Source organism: Ixodes scapularis, unplaced genomic scaffold (assembly GCF_016920785.2).
Source record: "Ixodes scapularis isolate PalLabHiFi unplaced genomic scaffold, ASM1692078v2 PGA_scaffold3__209_contigs__length_174095766, whole genome shotgun sequence".
Lineage (NCBI taxonomy): Eukaryota > Metazoa > Arthropoda > Arachnida > Ixodida > Ixodidae > Ixodes > Ixodes scapularis.
In genome coordinates this window covers 166,943,341-166,958,490 of record NW_024609868.1, presented here as the reverse complement: position 1 = coordinate 166,958,490, position 15,150 = coordinate 166,943,341, and the positions used below count along the sequence as shown (strand labels likewise).

Here is a 15,150-nt window from a genome sequence, read left to right as displayed (position 1 = left end):
ATTGGTAGAGCATAATTTACAAAACTCCTCTTATCTGAAGGAAGTTACTTCTAAGCAACATCTTGAGGGTTGTGGCTCTTGTGACATAAATGATTAACATGCATAACGACATGCACGGACGTAAAACAAGAGACATGCTAGTAATTGTTTAGATCGTTTAACACCTATGAAGAGCAGTCCTGTGAACACGTCCACTTAAATTACTCGTATTTATATCTTTATCGTCCCATAGTCAATAAGCAGGATTCATCTGTTCGATGAAAGAGATCTACCAAAACTTCTAAAAAGCAACAAAAAAACTTATGATAATGCAAGTTATGCAATATGTCAAGCGATCTGGACAAGAATGACGATAATAATCGGTCACCTAGCTGCGTTTAAAGATTGTGCTTCTCCTTTGTCCTGCTTGTTCCCCCTCTCCAAGGATTCTGTTCGTCAAATAATTGACCCCTGCAGTGACGACGTCACAAAATGGCGATATGCTCCAAACTGACAGTCGCTAGGGCCGTTTTGTTGTAGAAACAGATTGGACGATCTTAAGAGAATAACTTTTTATTAAAAGTGCAAACTGAAGCTTACATTTCTACACAGATAATTCGAGCAGATGACTCGTTAGCCGCGTCCTTTAGAAAGGACCAACACAAAGAGAGACTGAGGTTAATCCCGGCCGCGTATTTGTGAACGGAGGGCAATACACGGCATGGGAACGCCGCTCGGGTTGGACTGGCTACTCCTCGAAGAGGACGCTGTGCCGTCGCACATAGCAACGGGCGGTTGGTGCGCCGGCCGGCAGGGGGCGTTGCACGTGTATCACTTGCAGAGTCATCTATGTAGGAAGGGTGGTCATTCATCGGTAAGAATTGGGCAAAAATAGGGACACCTCATTGGCCGAAATTGTTTCAATGATCTTGGGTGCGAGGATTGACAGCTCCTGTGACCAATCACTAGGCACAAAATTTTCCTGGCGGAGGCAGGGAGCTTAACAAATACCCTCCAATCAAATTTATGGGCAAGGATGTATACAAGCGTTGCATTTCAGCACGCTAGAGTTGAAATTTGAAACTCCTCGTTAGTGAAAGGGCAACGCATGTGATGTTGTTATAACGGCGATATTCGGAATGCATTTTATATTTCTTTTGAATGTATTCGCGGCCGCGGCCGTGGCCGCAACCACGACGGAGTGGACGGTAAAAACTGAGGATTCTGCTTCCTGGAAGGTTTTACCCTAGCCCTCAACGCGCGCCCTACGTTCGCAGTTTCGCCTCATCGTTGAGAAAGTTTTTCTCGTCAATGTTTCCATTTTCGCCAGTAAACACACTCAACATATTGAAGCTCCCTTATTTCACCAATCTATTACAATTATCCATCGATGTACTTTCAATCTCATCCAGTAACAAAAAAAACACCTGCGCCGCGGTGCGCAGCTCCTTCATGGATATCTCAGACATCTGTACTTCGCAGGAACATCACGGGGGGAATACGTGGTGGAGGTGGCGACGACGAGGCTTTCGCCGCTCCAGCCGGCACCTCCCATTGATCAGGCTCTCTCAAAATACAGCTCTTATCCCTTAGACGCATTTTGACCTCCCCTCTCTCCCCCCCCCCCCCCCCCCCCCCCCCCCCCCACCCCCACCCTCCGTTCACGCCACTCCGCGGCGACAGTTCGCGGTGGCTCATTCACGCGCCCCAGTGATAGACATGCGCAACGTCACCGCAGCGGCGTGAACGGGAGGTAGGGGCAGCCAATCCCGCGCAAGCGGCGTTGCCGAGCCGCGTATCACCCGCCGTTTACAAATACGCACCGCGATCACCCAGAGTCATTCTCCCCCCCGTTTAACTTTATCCTGATAATAAACAACACAACGCCGACCACGTAGACTAAACACTCCCTTCGAGAAGCTCCGTGCCCCTGGGTCGAGTTTCCAAACTCCGTCAACCCTCGCCCCGGCTCATGTGATTTGCGGTGCGAGCCAGTCGACCGAGGGAGACGCAAAACTCTATTCGCAACATTCTCCCCGCAGATGAGCCCAGCTCATATCACATGGGTACAGACGCTGAACAGGGTGCTTGACCTCTGAATTGTTACACAATTTTGTTTTAAAGGTACGCACATTTCCGTCTCGACCTGAAAGCCACTCCAAAATCCTGCCGGTTCTCCAAAGCATTCGAGAAACGTGGTCGTCATGCACAATTAGAGCACCACATATATCGAGACCGCGGCTGAATTGAGGCTTACGAGCATGTGCACTTCCTACGTTGAACAGATATTTCTTAGCCCACCTATTCCAAGACATAGTCATCAATCGCTGGCGGCCGAGGCCATCTCCCAACCAACTCTGTTCGAATGGATGTCACGTTCCCTCTTTTAGATGAGGTAAGGAACTTAGCCTCCTACCGCAAAGGAAATGAGCAGGAGTCAAGACAATTGGTTCGTTCGGTACGGAGTACACACACGTCATGGGTCGATAGTTGATCACAGCCTCAACTTCCGTGAGTACAGTTGTTATATTATCAACATCAAGCTCAGTTTTGCCGGGTCTTTTTCTCGGGAACTCTTAACCAATCCTGCCCTGCGCTCCCAACTCCCCACCATGGGGTTCTTTCAACGATAATCCTTCGAGTGATCCAAAGGGTGGCACAGTAGTCTTTCAACTCGCAACTACACAACATAGCGTACATCTGCTTTAGATATTAAGCAGGTCGTTTTGAAGGTCACTACATTGTCCGAACACATGGTTTTCTGCAGCCCACGCCTTGTTACAAATCGTTTAAAATACATTAGAAAGGCGTCGGTATGCATGTCCATGACAAGTTCCAAATGTATCGCTTGCGTAGCAGCGCATGTGGATAAAAATATATGCCCTGGCAGTGTTTGGTCCAGATTGCACGACCATCCGTCCAGCAAAGTCCAAGCCACATACCTCGAACGATTCTGCCTTTGTTACGCAGTCGTCAGGCAGAAGTGCCGACGGGCGGTCATGGGCTTGAGCTTGAGTCGAAGACACATGTTACAGCTTCCGATCACTGATTTTACATTCTGTCGCCCTCTCACAACCCAGTAGTACTCCCGCAGTTCACACAGAGTAGCACTCACACCACCATACAGAACGCGGCCAGCGTGTGCTGAACGAGGAGCTCCGTGAAACGCTGATCTCCCGGAAGTAGCACCGAAAACTTGGACTCGTCCAGTGCCAAGGTGCTCTGCAGTCCAGTCTCAATGAGGAGTACGCCGTTCTCATGAAAGAACGGATGCAGTTCCCAGATGCACGAGCTCGACCGGCAGCGGTCACCGGTGACGAGCCTTGCCTTTTCTTCGCTGTAGCTTTCCACCTGATGTGTTTCATTCAGTATCGCTCCGCCTCCTCCAATTTTTCGATGGACAAAAGGTACCTTGACTGACCCCGGGATTAAATTTAATAGCGCTAGGATTAAACTGAATGGCGCTTGAAATAAATTGCATTGCGCGTGGATCAAGTTCACCATCGCTTGGACTAAAATGAGCGGGAAAACCTGCAGTTCGGTCTCGGTGGACGCGACCGGTCCGGGTTTCAAGGGTGAGTTTCCCAACTGAGTGTTCTAATCACGTTCCTTTTGGCGCCTCTGACGCTGCATCGATGTCTCGTTGCGTCGTCTCCAAGGAGTTTAAATTGGGCGGGACCCGGCATGACGTCAGGCCCATCAACGCCGGAAAAAGAACTCAATCCCAGACTGCCTCGCGCACTGACGCGCTCTCATCTATGCTCCCATCGTCTGCTCGCCGCTTGGTCGACAGCGATAGGTTTAGGCTAAAGGTCTGCTTCGTGCCTGCGGTCTTGTTCGTCTGCTCGCTGCCATGGCATTCGATATGATGGGTCTGGCTTTCGATACGATTGGCGCATCACACGAAGTTTCGAAGGAACCCGTATTCTCATCACGGTGGATGGAAACGAACACCTATAGGAAGCAGGGCTTGAACGGCTTTCTCAACCTGCGGTACCATTCTCAGCGTTAGTACCGTACGACCCTTTGACACGCTGGTTTTCCAAAGCCGTGCTCTGACGACTCGCTCTAGGCGACGCTTCCGGTGCGATGTCGGGAGCGCCGGCTACACGCGGGCTTCCAACTGATCAGGCAAGTGTCGGGTTTCAAATCTCACGTGTTCGACAGCGATTCAGTGGACGCCGCCATGAAAACGTGTCCCACGGCAGTGTCATGGCAACGGGGATGTTTGCCCCATATTTTCATGGCTGCGTCAGTTAGCCGAGTTTCCTGATGATGAAAATTAACCGAGACCGTGGTAAACAATGGATAACTTAGTGAAATTTAAAAGAAAAACTCAGGAAAAGGATTGTCTTAACGGCCGAAAGACTGAGGGGACGTGTTGCGACCACGCCTACTTCCTTCACACTTCACTCCATGTACGAATTATACAGACGCCACCTCCTGCCCACTATTGGCGACGTGCGCGACCGAAAGCGTCGCTGTGGTCGCCCTTCCACGATTGACGGAACGCTGGCTATGACGTCAGAAAAGGATTTATCATCGACGGAAACAGGAGGAATGAAATATCTTTAAATTTGACGGTGTTGGCAGTGTTCCTTTGAGGGCGCAACGATTTCAAGCTTCCACCATGCTATTTAGAAACACCATCGAACTTGTTGTTTGCAAGGTAATGACGTCACAAGGGGAAACCGTAGGAGGGCGCCACTAAAACATCTCGGCGCTAATAATCTTCTTGGTTGTGTGTCTCTAGAACGGGCGGTTGGGTAGCGGGCGTTCTCATGGACGCGGCGACGGGTCTCGCGCTTTGCACCCGTAGCTTTGACAGCGACGTGAACCGTGAAACGAAGTACAGGCGTATTCACTGGACGCTATATTTGAAGGTGATGTTTATAGCGCTTGCTCAGAATGAGCTCACATTACTAACCTGCTAAGACTGGCGATCTTGATGGTGTGGAACGCACGTCGCAAAAGAACTGCGGAAGCTCGCCGTCAGCACGCTCTCAGCAGCCGCGCAAACAGTCATGGCCGGTAACGAATAGTCCCTACAGACTGAATAGCAAATAGCGTTTACCGAAACAACTTCTCTTTCCAGGTTTAGAATTTTCGGACTCGGATCCCGGAGCATTGAGTGGAGCGTCGACCGACGCCGGGAACGTGTCTCACGTGGTCCCTACGCTCCATTCTGCGTACAAGTTGGAAGACGCCAAGACAGCCAATCACACCCCTGAATTCACCCAGGCTACAGTTACAGCCAAATCCTTCGATGCCACTCTAAAAGTGGCGAAAACGCTCGCGCTCACCGCTTTAGAAGTTCTCAGCTCTCCGGATCTGCTAAAGGCTGTCAATATGGAGTTCGAGTCAGGGACAGCGGCTACTACCGCGAACAAATAACAGTAACAAATGCATTCAGCAAAAAAAAAAAAAAGAAAAAGAAAAAACAAGAAAGAATTGCTTTGTGGGAACCTAAATTTAATAAAATATTTTGAAAACCTTTGACGGAAGGCGCATCATGTCAAAATATGTAAGTGGAGGGCATTCATTGAGTAAAACTACTTGTATTTCAAATATATTAAAACAGCTCTAGTTGGAGAAGCAGTAGCGTAACACTCGTTCACGCAATCAATTGCTCCTATGAACTTTCTTTATTAAAGGCACCAAAATGCCTATTTTGCATTGACAGCACTTGATGCCACGAAAACGTATGAATTTTTATATGTGTCCCTTCGTGTGACCTAACTTCATTGTAACAACTTTTCTGTGTGGAAAAAAAAAAAAAGGCAAACAGCCACACAAAATGTTCTGCGATTGACCGCAGTAGCTGCTGCAGTGTGGAAAGGCATGTTGAAGAAAATCGGCGTCCAGCGAATGCTCTATGCGATGTTTGGAATTGGTTATTTGCTTTCAGTGGAATTGATGTAGAAGAAGTGTGCGAGATGTGTGCCTTACTGGAGAGATTTTACGAGATGTAGCATGTTCCAGAAAGAAGAGAGATGCGCTCGTTTTTTGTGTGTGTGCGGCTGGAACGCTGGAAACGGTGACGCGAAAGTGTGTGCGCCAGCTGTTCTGCAGAGGCGCGGTGAGCGCCAGTAGAGAACAGTTCGCGGAGACACTTTAGGCAGCGGAAGTGGGCTGGCGAGAGAGCGTGTTCGCACAGCGCGACCACGTGGATATTTCGCGAGGGCGGGTGCCGGCAGTATTGGGGGGGGGGGGGGGGGGTAGAGAGAGAGAGAGAGGCTTGGACGTGTGTGAGGAACGACGTGAAGAGCAGTGCCTCTCCTGTACAGTGGGGTATTCCGTTCTTACATTAGCATTTTTTTGCCAGGAAATGGCAGTAACAGCTACACCTGTAAAACAAGTGAACGGGAAATAAATTAAGACGCAAAAAAGATACAGCTGCACTATCCTCGAACACAGCTTTGCTCAAAGGCGGTTTATGCGTTTTGCCCTTTTTTTTCTTTCTTTTAATGGCCTTTTCCTCTACTTCCACAGACTCGTGTTAGCTACATTTGCTATCCACCGGTTCAGAGCGCCGTCATCGAGCGTTATGTCTGTGAAATTGCTCACGGATATGAGCACAGCTCTCGCTCTACGTAGGTTAGCTGGTGCTTATAAAGTACGAGTCTTAGGTTTTAAGTGCAGCTTAGTATTTTACTATGAAGAAAGTAAGATGTGAGCACAAGCACGGTACCGTGACGCAGTCGGTAAATTTGACATTCAACTGTAATGAGGGTAGTAGGCAATCGATAAGGTGTATTCACGCGGAGGAAAAATTCCGAAACAATAAACTCAAGCAAGGAACATATTGTAGCATATAAGGCATAGTAGGCTGTCCTAACACTGAAAATGCTTACTCTAAATGCCGAACTTGTACCTAAAATATAAAACCAAAGAGCACGCCCTGCGACGTTGGCGGAAGGGCCTGAAAATCCTTACTTAATATGGCGAACTTGTCTGTAAAACTTAGAACAAAAGAGCATCCCGCAAAAGTTCATTCCCTGCGCCGTTGGCGAAGGGGCGACTGAACCCAGATGCCAGACACGCCTTCTTTTTTAGTTTCCCTCTGTCGAGAATAAGGTTGAGAAGTAACCCTCGCTCACTTCTGAAATTCTACAGGAACATTCCAGAAGAGCAACTCATTTAATATGCAAACATAGGCAGGAAGGGTTAAAATTACAGGTTTTTGTGAAAGTAGCTCCGATCTTCCTGTGAAATCGCCATTTTGTAGCATAGAATAAGCAGGTTTGCCGCGATTTCTGTATTTGTAGTGAGGCGATCTGAATTCGTGGCGACAGGATCCTTTGTAAGTAGGCTTTTTGAATGCAGAGATGACACGAGGGAAAAGACACGAGAAAAATTGTGAGCAATTCCACTCTGGGAAGGTAGTTGGCCAGCGAAGCTGTAGAGCTCCCACCACAAATGATTCACCAAGAGACAAACAAAATCACTTCACCAAATATTTATTTACTATATATATATATATATATATACATCATTTTGAAGCGGTAGTGATGATTGCTTTGTGATCACTATGATATACACTAATGGGTTGCATTACAACGTTTGCGAGGTTCTTTGCTAAGGTTATATCTATGCATATAATGCTTTACGTGTATAAAAGCTGCTGCTTTTAATATCTAAAGCAGTGATGCCACTCGACTTGAGCGGGAGAAGCCCCATTGTTTTCCAATATATCTCTATTATCACACGTTTCGACGTCTTTCCGTGTCAAAATGCATACCTAGGTTTCGGGGCGTATATGCATTTCCATAAAATGAAGCGCTTTTACATGAAAATTTTGTTCCTGCACACGGATAGAAAATGCATGAAACCCTAGGCATATACAGCTTCACTGTAAAATAACTCGAAGAGCAAGCTGCACAAAACATTGTCCTATACCGCGCCACGCCGACGAGCCAACCAATAACACACACAAAAAATGTTGCTACACCATATTAAAAAAATGCTTCGAGCTCTATATTGAAAAAAAAAAAAAAAAAACATTAATCATAGTAAGGTGCGTTCACACAGTATTACAAACATGTCTCACACATGTTTCGGAACTTTCGCAGCAAGGGCCAACATCAAAGACATATATTCACTCTTTTTTTAATAAAGCGTGCAGGTGGGCTAGACTGAGTATATTGGTAACAGGAAAAAACCGCTCAAAAAAGACAAAAAAGGACAGGTATATGAAAGTCACAAACACAGCACTGACTCAGGACTTCGGTTTATTTCTGCAGTTAAGAGAGCGAAAATAAAACATGCAATGTGCGAAAGCAAACATCGTTTCAAATGCGTCGCATGCACTGTAAGAGTCCTGTATAAATTTAAATTTTCTTGTGGTAAGGTCTCTATAGGACAGACATGTCGATGCATGAATGTTCGAGCTAGAGAACAGATTCCTTCTTTGATGTCTACGCCATCGGGTCACTTAGTAGTTGACAGCGAAAGACCTGACTGTACACCTTTGCGTGTTCTAAATCAAATATTGGTAATACATCCCAAAAAAGGGACTAAAAATCGTGAGGCGCATCACATTCGTCCATACGGTCCTGACGTTTGAGTAAGTGCGGAGTAAGTTACGACGTTAAATTAAGAGTATGAATTCATTCGTAGTATTTATTTATTTATTTATTTATTCTGCTTAAAGGGCCCACAAACAACTCGAGGCTTTATTAATGCGCACATATTACAAACAACAAAATAACTGATACAGACGAACAACGTAATTTAGAGAAGATAAAAGAAAATAAAACTACGGAGAACAACCGAGAACAACAGAGCACAGATGTTTGTCAAGCAGCCAACAACGCTCTTCTAAATTTAAAAGGGGTGAAAACAATTCTAAATCACTCCCATCGCGATTATAGAGGAGCTGAAGGCGTGTCATCGGGGACAGGACACCAACGTTCTCCTGGTAGAAAAGAAATGAAAATCTTATACGCTTTTGAGGAACACGGAAAGAAATCGCACTTAAAACTAAATTTGCATCAATTGTAGCGTTCACTATCGTATACAAAAAAGTCATGTTTCGGGCTAAGCTTCTTTTGTGCGAGGGTACCAGGTCAAGCAGATTAAGTAAGTATTCATAATCAAAATAAATGCGCCTCCCAACCCCATCTATCGTAAACAATACGCACGAGACGACGCTGCACTTTTTCTAAAATACATGACTGAGTCGATCCAATTGTGTTCCGTACGACTGAGCAGAACTCAAGTTTAGACAAAACAAGGGGGCGAAAGAGATGAATCAGGCTAGCGTAGTATGAAAATTCTACGTCATTCGGGAAATAACCCCTAGCACCTGGTAAGATTCATTCACAACTTTCGAAACATGCTCAGTAAACGAAAGGCTGTACTCAAACAATACACCCAGATCACGAAAAGCGTCAGACCTCGAGATAGCTGAACCTAAAATCATATCCCTGTACTCGATGTAGCCTGTCTTACGGGTAAAGGAAACAACCTTGGTCTTAGTGGAGTTAAGTGCCAAAATATTTTTCAAGCTCCAGTTGGGAACGCACGGGAACGTATGTATGTAAAAGTTGAGTTTTAGTACCTTCAGCTTTTAGATTTTAAAAATTCTCTAACACCAGGTTTTTACATTTTCGAATGGTGAACTAAAAATAAATGCATGAGTATCGTACTTTGAATATCTTTTTCTTTTATTTTTTCCCACTTTACCGCATCTGTAAATTGAAGATAGGAAAAAAAAATGAAGTCGCGAGACAACGTTGTGTTTGTGTATTTCGTCTGCTAGTTTTTCTGCCTTTTTTGTTATGTTTTCTGCCGGTATAATTTTTTATATTACTAACAAATTTATTTCCGCATATTTACGGTAAAAATGACCAAGCCCGACAAAACCTGTGAGTCTTCTATGACGTTAGCTGACAGCTCCGAGGAATACATTTCCAGAGACGCCGTACTTGCGCAGAGAAAGAGACGACACAATACGATGTCTATCTAGAATAACAAAGATATAAAAAGAAGTATATTGTGAATACAAATCTTGCAGAATGTAATGTATACAAATATATCCTGACTCAATTGTGCGTACAGTAATAGGAAACATTTCTCAGCTGTAACTGAACAAACTATGAAATAACATAGAAGTACAACACTCACATTCGGTAGACAGGACTCTCAAGCAGACTGATACTAGGCAGTTACATGTATGTTCACAATGATAGGTCTCTACAAGACAAGCGTATGCACACACGAAGCTTCTGTAAGCAAGAAGTCTTAAAACATTTAATTAGGCAGTGTTTAAGAAAAACCTTAAAGGTCATGTTGTAAGCGCCGTATTTTCAAATTATTTTCTCCCCTCTTTATGGGATATCAGATTAAGAAATTTATCCGGTCCATCGTTAAATTTAGGAGGAATATGAAACAAAATCTGTATCTTTTGGTATAAAACATGCATGCGTGTTAAGAAAAGCCTATGTGTTCCTGGGCGGTATTTTCTGTACTAGTCGTTTGAATTATGATGGGTGATAGTAATACGTAGATAAAACGACTTATCTGAATAAAATATGCAACGGCATAATACAAAACGCTTTAAGTATTGTGCGTTTTTCGGTATCTCGAATTCCCTTGCACGATATATAATTTTATTGGTTATCCTATATATGTTTCTTCATTGTTTGTATGATGCCATATTTACGGGTTGAATCAAATTGAACGTCATGCGTTCATCAATATTCAATACCAAATATTTGCTACTAGCATTAAAAATTAATTTAACGCTATTTTTATGGCTATGTTTTGTTTTAGGTAAAAACAAAAAACGGTTTAGGACCACTCTTTTATGCAGTTTTCTAAAAAGCAGCAACTTTGTTTCCGAAGTTTACAAAAATATGTATTTTCAAACATGTCTGTTATTTTGTTTATCTCACTTTGAAGGAGTACTACAGCGATTTCAATGTTCCCATGTGGAAGAACAAAAGCCCTGTCGTCGTCATACTGGAATGATTGTAAATGCAATTTTAGCTTTCCCACATCATTAATACAAATAATAAATAGCAATGGAGCCAACAATAACCCCTCTGAAATACTATAATTTATATTTACAGCGCCACCTTGATATCGCTTTATTTATCTCTGTTTTCTTAAAAAAAGTAGTTTTTTTTTTAATTCAGAAAAATTCCTCTAAAGCCTAACAAATATAAGTTATCAAGCATTTTAGAGCGTTGAATTTGTTCAAAGTCCGTCGAAGGATCTAAATACCACGCGTCTTGTAAAACGCTCGAAAACGTTATGCCGCAGGTGGCACCTTTGATCAGGTGCATTTAAAGTTCCTGCACAGGCTCCCTACGGGAGCCAGAGTTGCGCGTTCATCTCCGTAGCGCCGTCTTTCCTGCACGGCATGTCGATGCCGCTCGTCACGTGACTGAATTCGGCGAATAGCGGCGCCGCGCGTTCGAGGCGCGCGGCCGGGGCGCGTGCACCGCCTGCTTTCCTGCACGGCACTTGATCCGGCTCCTCACGTGATCGGATCTCGGAGGATAGCGCGGCGGCGGCATGTGGAATACAGACGCGCAACTCTGGCTCCCGTAGGGAGCCTAGACAGGAACTCTAGGTGCATTGAAAACAAGTTTATTCCACGAAATATCACCTTAATGCGTTCACCGAAAAGGATTATAAACAAAATAACAAATACCCTGAATGTAAGTATTAGGTCTTGGTATTTCTATTTGAAATCTAAACAAGCCGAATTTAAATCCTCGTTTCATTGAATTTCACGTAAACTCACGGTTCAGTCATAACCTATAAAGGATAATATGACAACCTATCTATTTATATTGATAAAACCAATAATTAACAAACGCCGCGGTAGTCACAACTATTGTACTCTCACCGTACCATGCCTGCGATGTGGGCTTGCGTGGCATCCGCGTGCTGAAAAAGCTAGTTTTTGACAATGCTATTCTGTTCCCACTGTTTTGATAGATGGGAATTCCAATATTAAAGCGATCGATACACGAATGCACCGGGCCAAATATTACACAGCGGAAAATGTGTATCATGATTTACTTTCGTCTATGCCTCTTTCATTCTCTATTTCACCACATATGTGTGCGAAGCAGGGCAATGCTTCGCTTAACCAGAAGTACACACGCAGCCGACGCTACGAGCTTATGGGCCCATTCCAACAGCGTCAAGAGCGCACCATCATGGTGTTCGTCATGTTCGATCATTTCTGAACCAATTATAAACGAAAAAGTCCCAGCGACCTGCGCTTTCGAAGCTGCTCAATTGGTTTCCAATAGCTCGTAGCGTCGGCTGCGTCTGGGCTGAAACAGGAACCATGTAGAATGAAGTGTCAATTTCGACTTCACGTCGATTTCTCACGCACTGGGACGACGTAACCCTAAAGACGTTCTTCGGTCATGCAGAAAAGGCACCAGAAAGAATTTGCCTCGATATGCGTAATCAAGACAAGAAATATCACGCTGGGTTTTTTGTTGTACGCCAAGAGGTTCCAGTCACCTTGAGTGGCAGTGTAGCAGGACGCCTCGGACTGATTACTCGCGTTGCAGGTGTGAGCACCGCAGAGCTATACGGTGCAGAACGACCTTTTGAAGCAGTTTTTCAAGGGCTCGGCCAGTTGAAGGGTGTGGTCTACGATAGGAAGCTACAACCAGGATCCAAGGGCACCGTCAAGGCAGCAAGACGAATACCTGTGGCCCTCCAGGATAGAGTCAAGGCAGAGTTGGACCGCATGGAAGCGGATCAAGTCGCAACGAAGGTAAACGAACCAACGGAATGGTCGAGTCACATGGTGGTCGTCGTAAAGAAAGATAAGGTCAGAATTTGCCTAGACCCATCTGACCTTAACAAACGTCTATTACGCGAACATTATCCCATGCCGACGCTAGAAGATGTAGCTCCACATCTGCACGGTGCCAAGTTTTTTTCGACATTGGATGCGTCATCGGGATTTTGGCAAATAAAGTTGTTAGAGGCAAGTTCGCATATTTGTACCATGAGCACCCCTTATGGGCAGATACAGGTTTCTGCGCATGCCGTTCGGAATTTTCACAGCCCCAGAAGTATTCCAGCGCGCAATGCACGGTGTCCTAGAGGGCCTAAAGAACGTAGCAGTCGTCATGGATGACATTTTAGTTTGGGGAACCACGATACAAGAACATGACGCGAACCTGAAGAACTTACTGGAACGCTGCGAGAGACACGATCTAAAGTTGAACCTAAAAAAAAGTGGCGTTTTCTGCAGTACCAAGTACGGTACCTATAGGTCACATTTTGACGACTGAAAGTCTGAGCCTAGACCCAGAACGAGTCGAGGACATCCTTGCTGTTCCGGAGCCCAGAGACCGTAAGGAATTACAAATATTTCTTGGCATGACGAACTTTGTCGCCAGACTCATACCAAATATGTCTGCTCTCTCAGCACCATTACGCGAGCTTTTGAAAAAAGATATGACTTGGGTTTGGACTGAGCGCCAACAAAGCAGTTTTGAAACGCTCAAAGAGTCGCTTATCAAGGCGCCGGTACTTTCGTATTTTGAGCAAGGTAAACCAGTCACGTTGTCAGTGGATGCAAGCCAAACCGGCGTCGCGGCGGTGATTATTGAGAACGGACATCCTATCGCCGACTCATCACGCTCCCTCAGCGAGACTCAGCAAAAATACGCCCAGATTGAAAAAGAGGCACTCGCTTTAGTACACGGATGCAGCAAGTTTAAAGATGATATTTTAGGGCACTCATCTGTGACTGTAGAGTCGGATCATAAGCCACTGGAAGCAATATTCAGGAAACCCCTTTGTGACTGCCCGCTCCGCCTACAAAGGATGAGGCTAGTGCTTCAGTGATACCCCATTACCGTGCAGTACAAGCCAGGGAAGGAACGTTTGCTAGCGGACGCGTTGTCAAGGTTCCCAACCAAAACTATGCTAAAAGACGAAAGCGACCAGTTTCAAGTCAACATTGTTTCTACGCTATCAGTTTCAGATGCACGGCTCCACGACATCCTCCAGGCGACAGAAAACGACGCGGTTTTCATCCAGCTCCGAGAGTATGTATCAGCATTCTGGCCAGCTGAGAAACGAGACGTCCTGGAGGAACCTCGAACGTAGTGGAACTACAGAGACGAGATGCAGGTGGAAGATGGGCTGGTCTTCAGGAGTAACAAAGTGGTAATTCCAAAAGCGAGATTTTGAAACTTTTGCATGCCGCAAATGGGGGTGCAGAAAAAATGAAGATGCGCGCCAGAGAAGTGATGTATTGGCCGACCATGTCATGCGACATTGAAGTTCTTGCAGAGTCATGTGGGGTCTGCACGAAGCATAAGCCCAGAAACGCAAGATTACCATTACTGATCCATGAACTACCCAACCTACCATGGCAGCTGGTGGGGCTAGACTTGTTCTACCACAACAATCGGACTTTTTTGATAATTGTTGACTTCTACTCTTTCTTTTTCGAGATCAAGGAACTGCGACAGTCCACGGCATCTTCAGTGGTATCCGCCTGTGCAGAATTCTTCGCTACTCATGGGATACCAGCCAAGTTGTGCAGTGACAATGGGCCCCCCTTCAATAGTTACAACTTCAAGGACTTTGTGAGTAAGTTTCGAATCATTCACGTCACGTCAAGCCCTCACCACCCTCGCTCCAACGGAATGGCTGAGCGAGCCGTACAAGAGGCAAAGAAACTGCTAACGAGGTGCTCCTACAACACCCTCGATTTCTGCAGCGCCCTCCTGGAATGGCGCAACACCCCAAGGGATAACCTGCTCAAATCACCAGTACAGAGGCTACTGGGTCGTCAGACACGCACACTGCTTCCGGTTCCCGACTGCTGCCTGGAACCAGCCATCGTACCGCCCAAAGAGGTGCACAAACGACTACAAGAGATCCGCAGCAAGCAGCGGACCTTCTACAACAGAACAAAGGCCTTTCCGGAGCTACAAGATGGTCAGCAGGTGTCTGCATTTGACACCATTTCACACACGTGGTCTCCGGCAGTCGTCATGAGGCGTGCGGGGCCTCCGCGCTCCTTTGTGATCGAAACTGGTGACGGACGTGCGCTACGCAGAACGAGAGAGCACCTGCGCGTGTTGACGCCTCGGCAACAGCCACTTGTCACCACTGCAGCTGCTGAATCCACTGGCCGCCAGGTCACGGAAGAACCCTCAACGGGAGCCC

The 15,150-nt window shown here is 45.8% G+C and overlaps 1 pseudogene; it reads left to right on the top strand.

The window, feature by feature from the left end:
* Positions 1-13,893: 13,893 nt before the first annotated feature.
* LOC115309013 lies at positions 13,894-14,941 on the top strand (annotated as a pseudogene).
* The last annotated feature ends 209 nt before the right edge of the window (positions 14,942-15,150 follow it).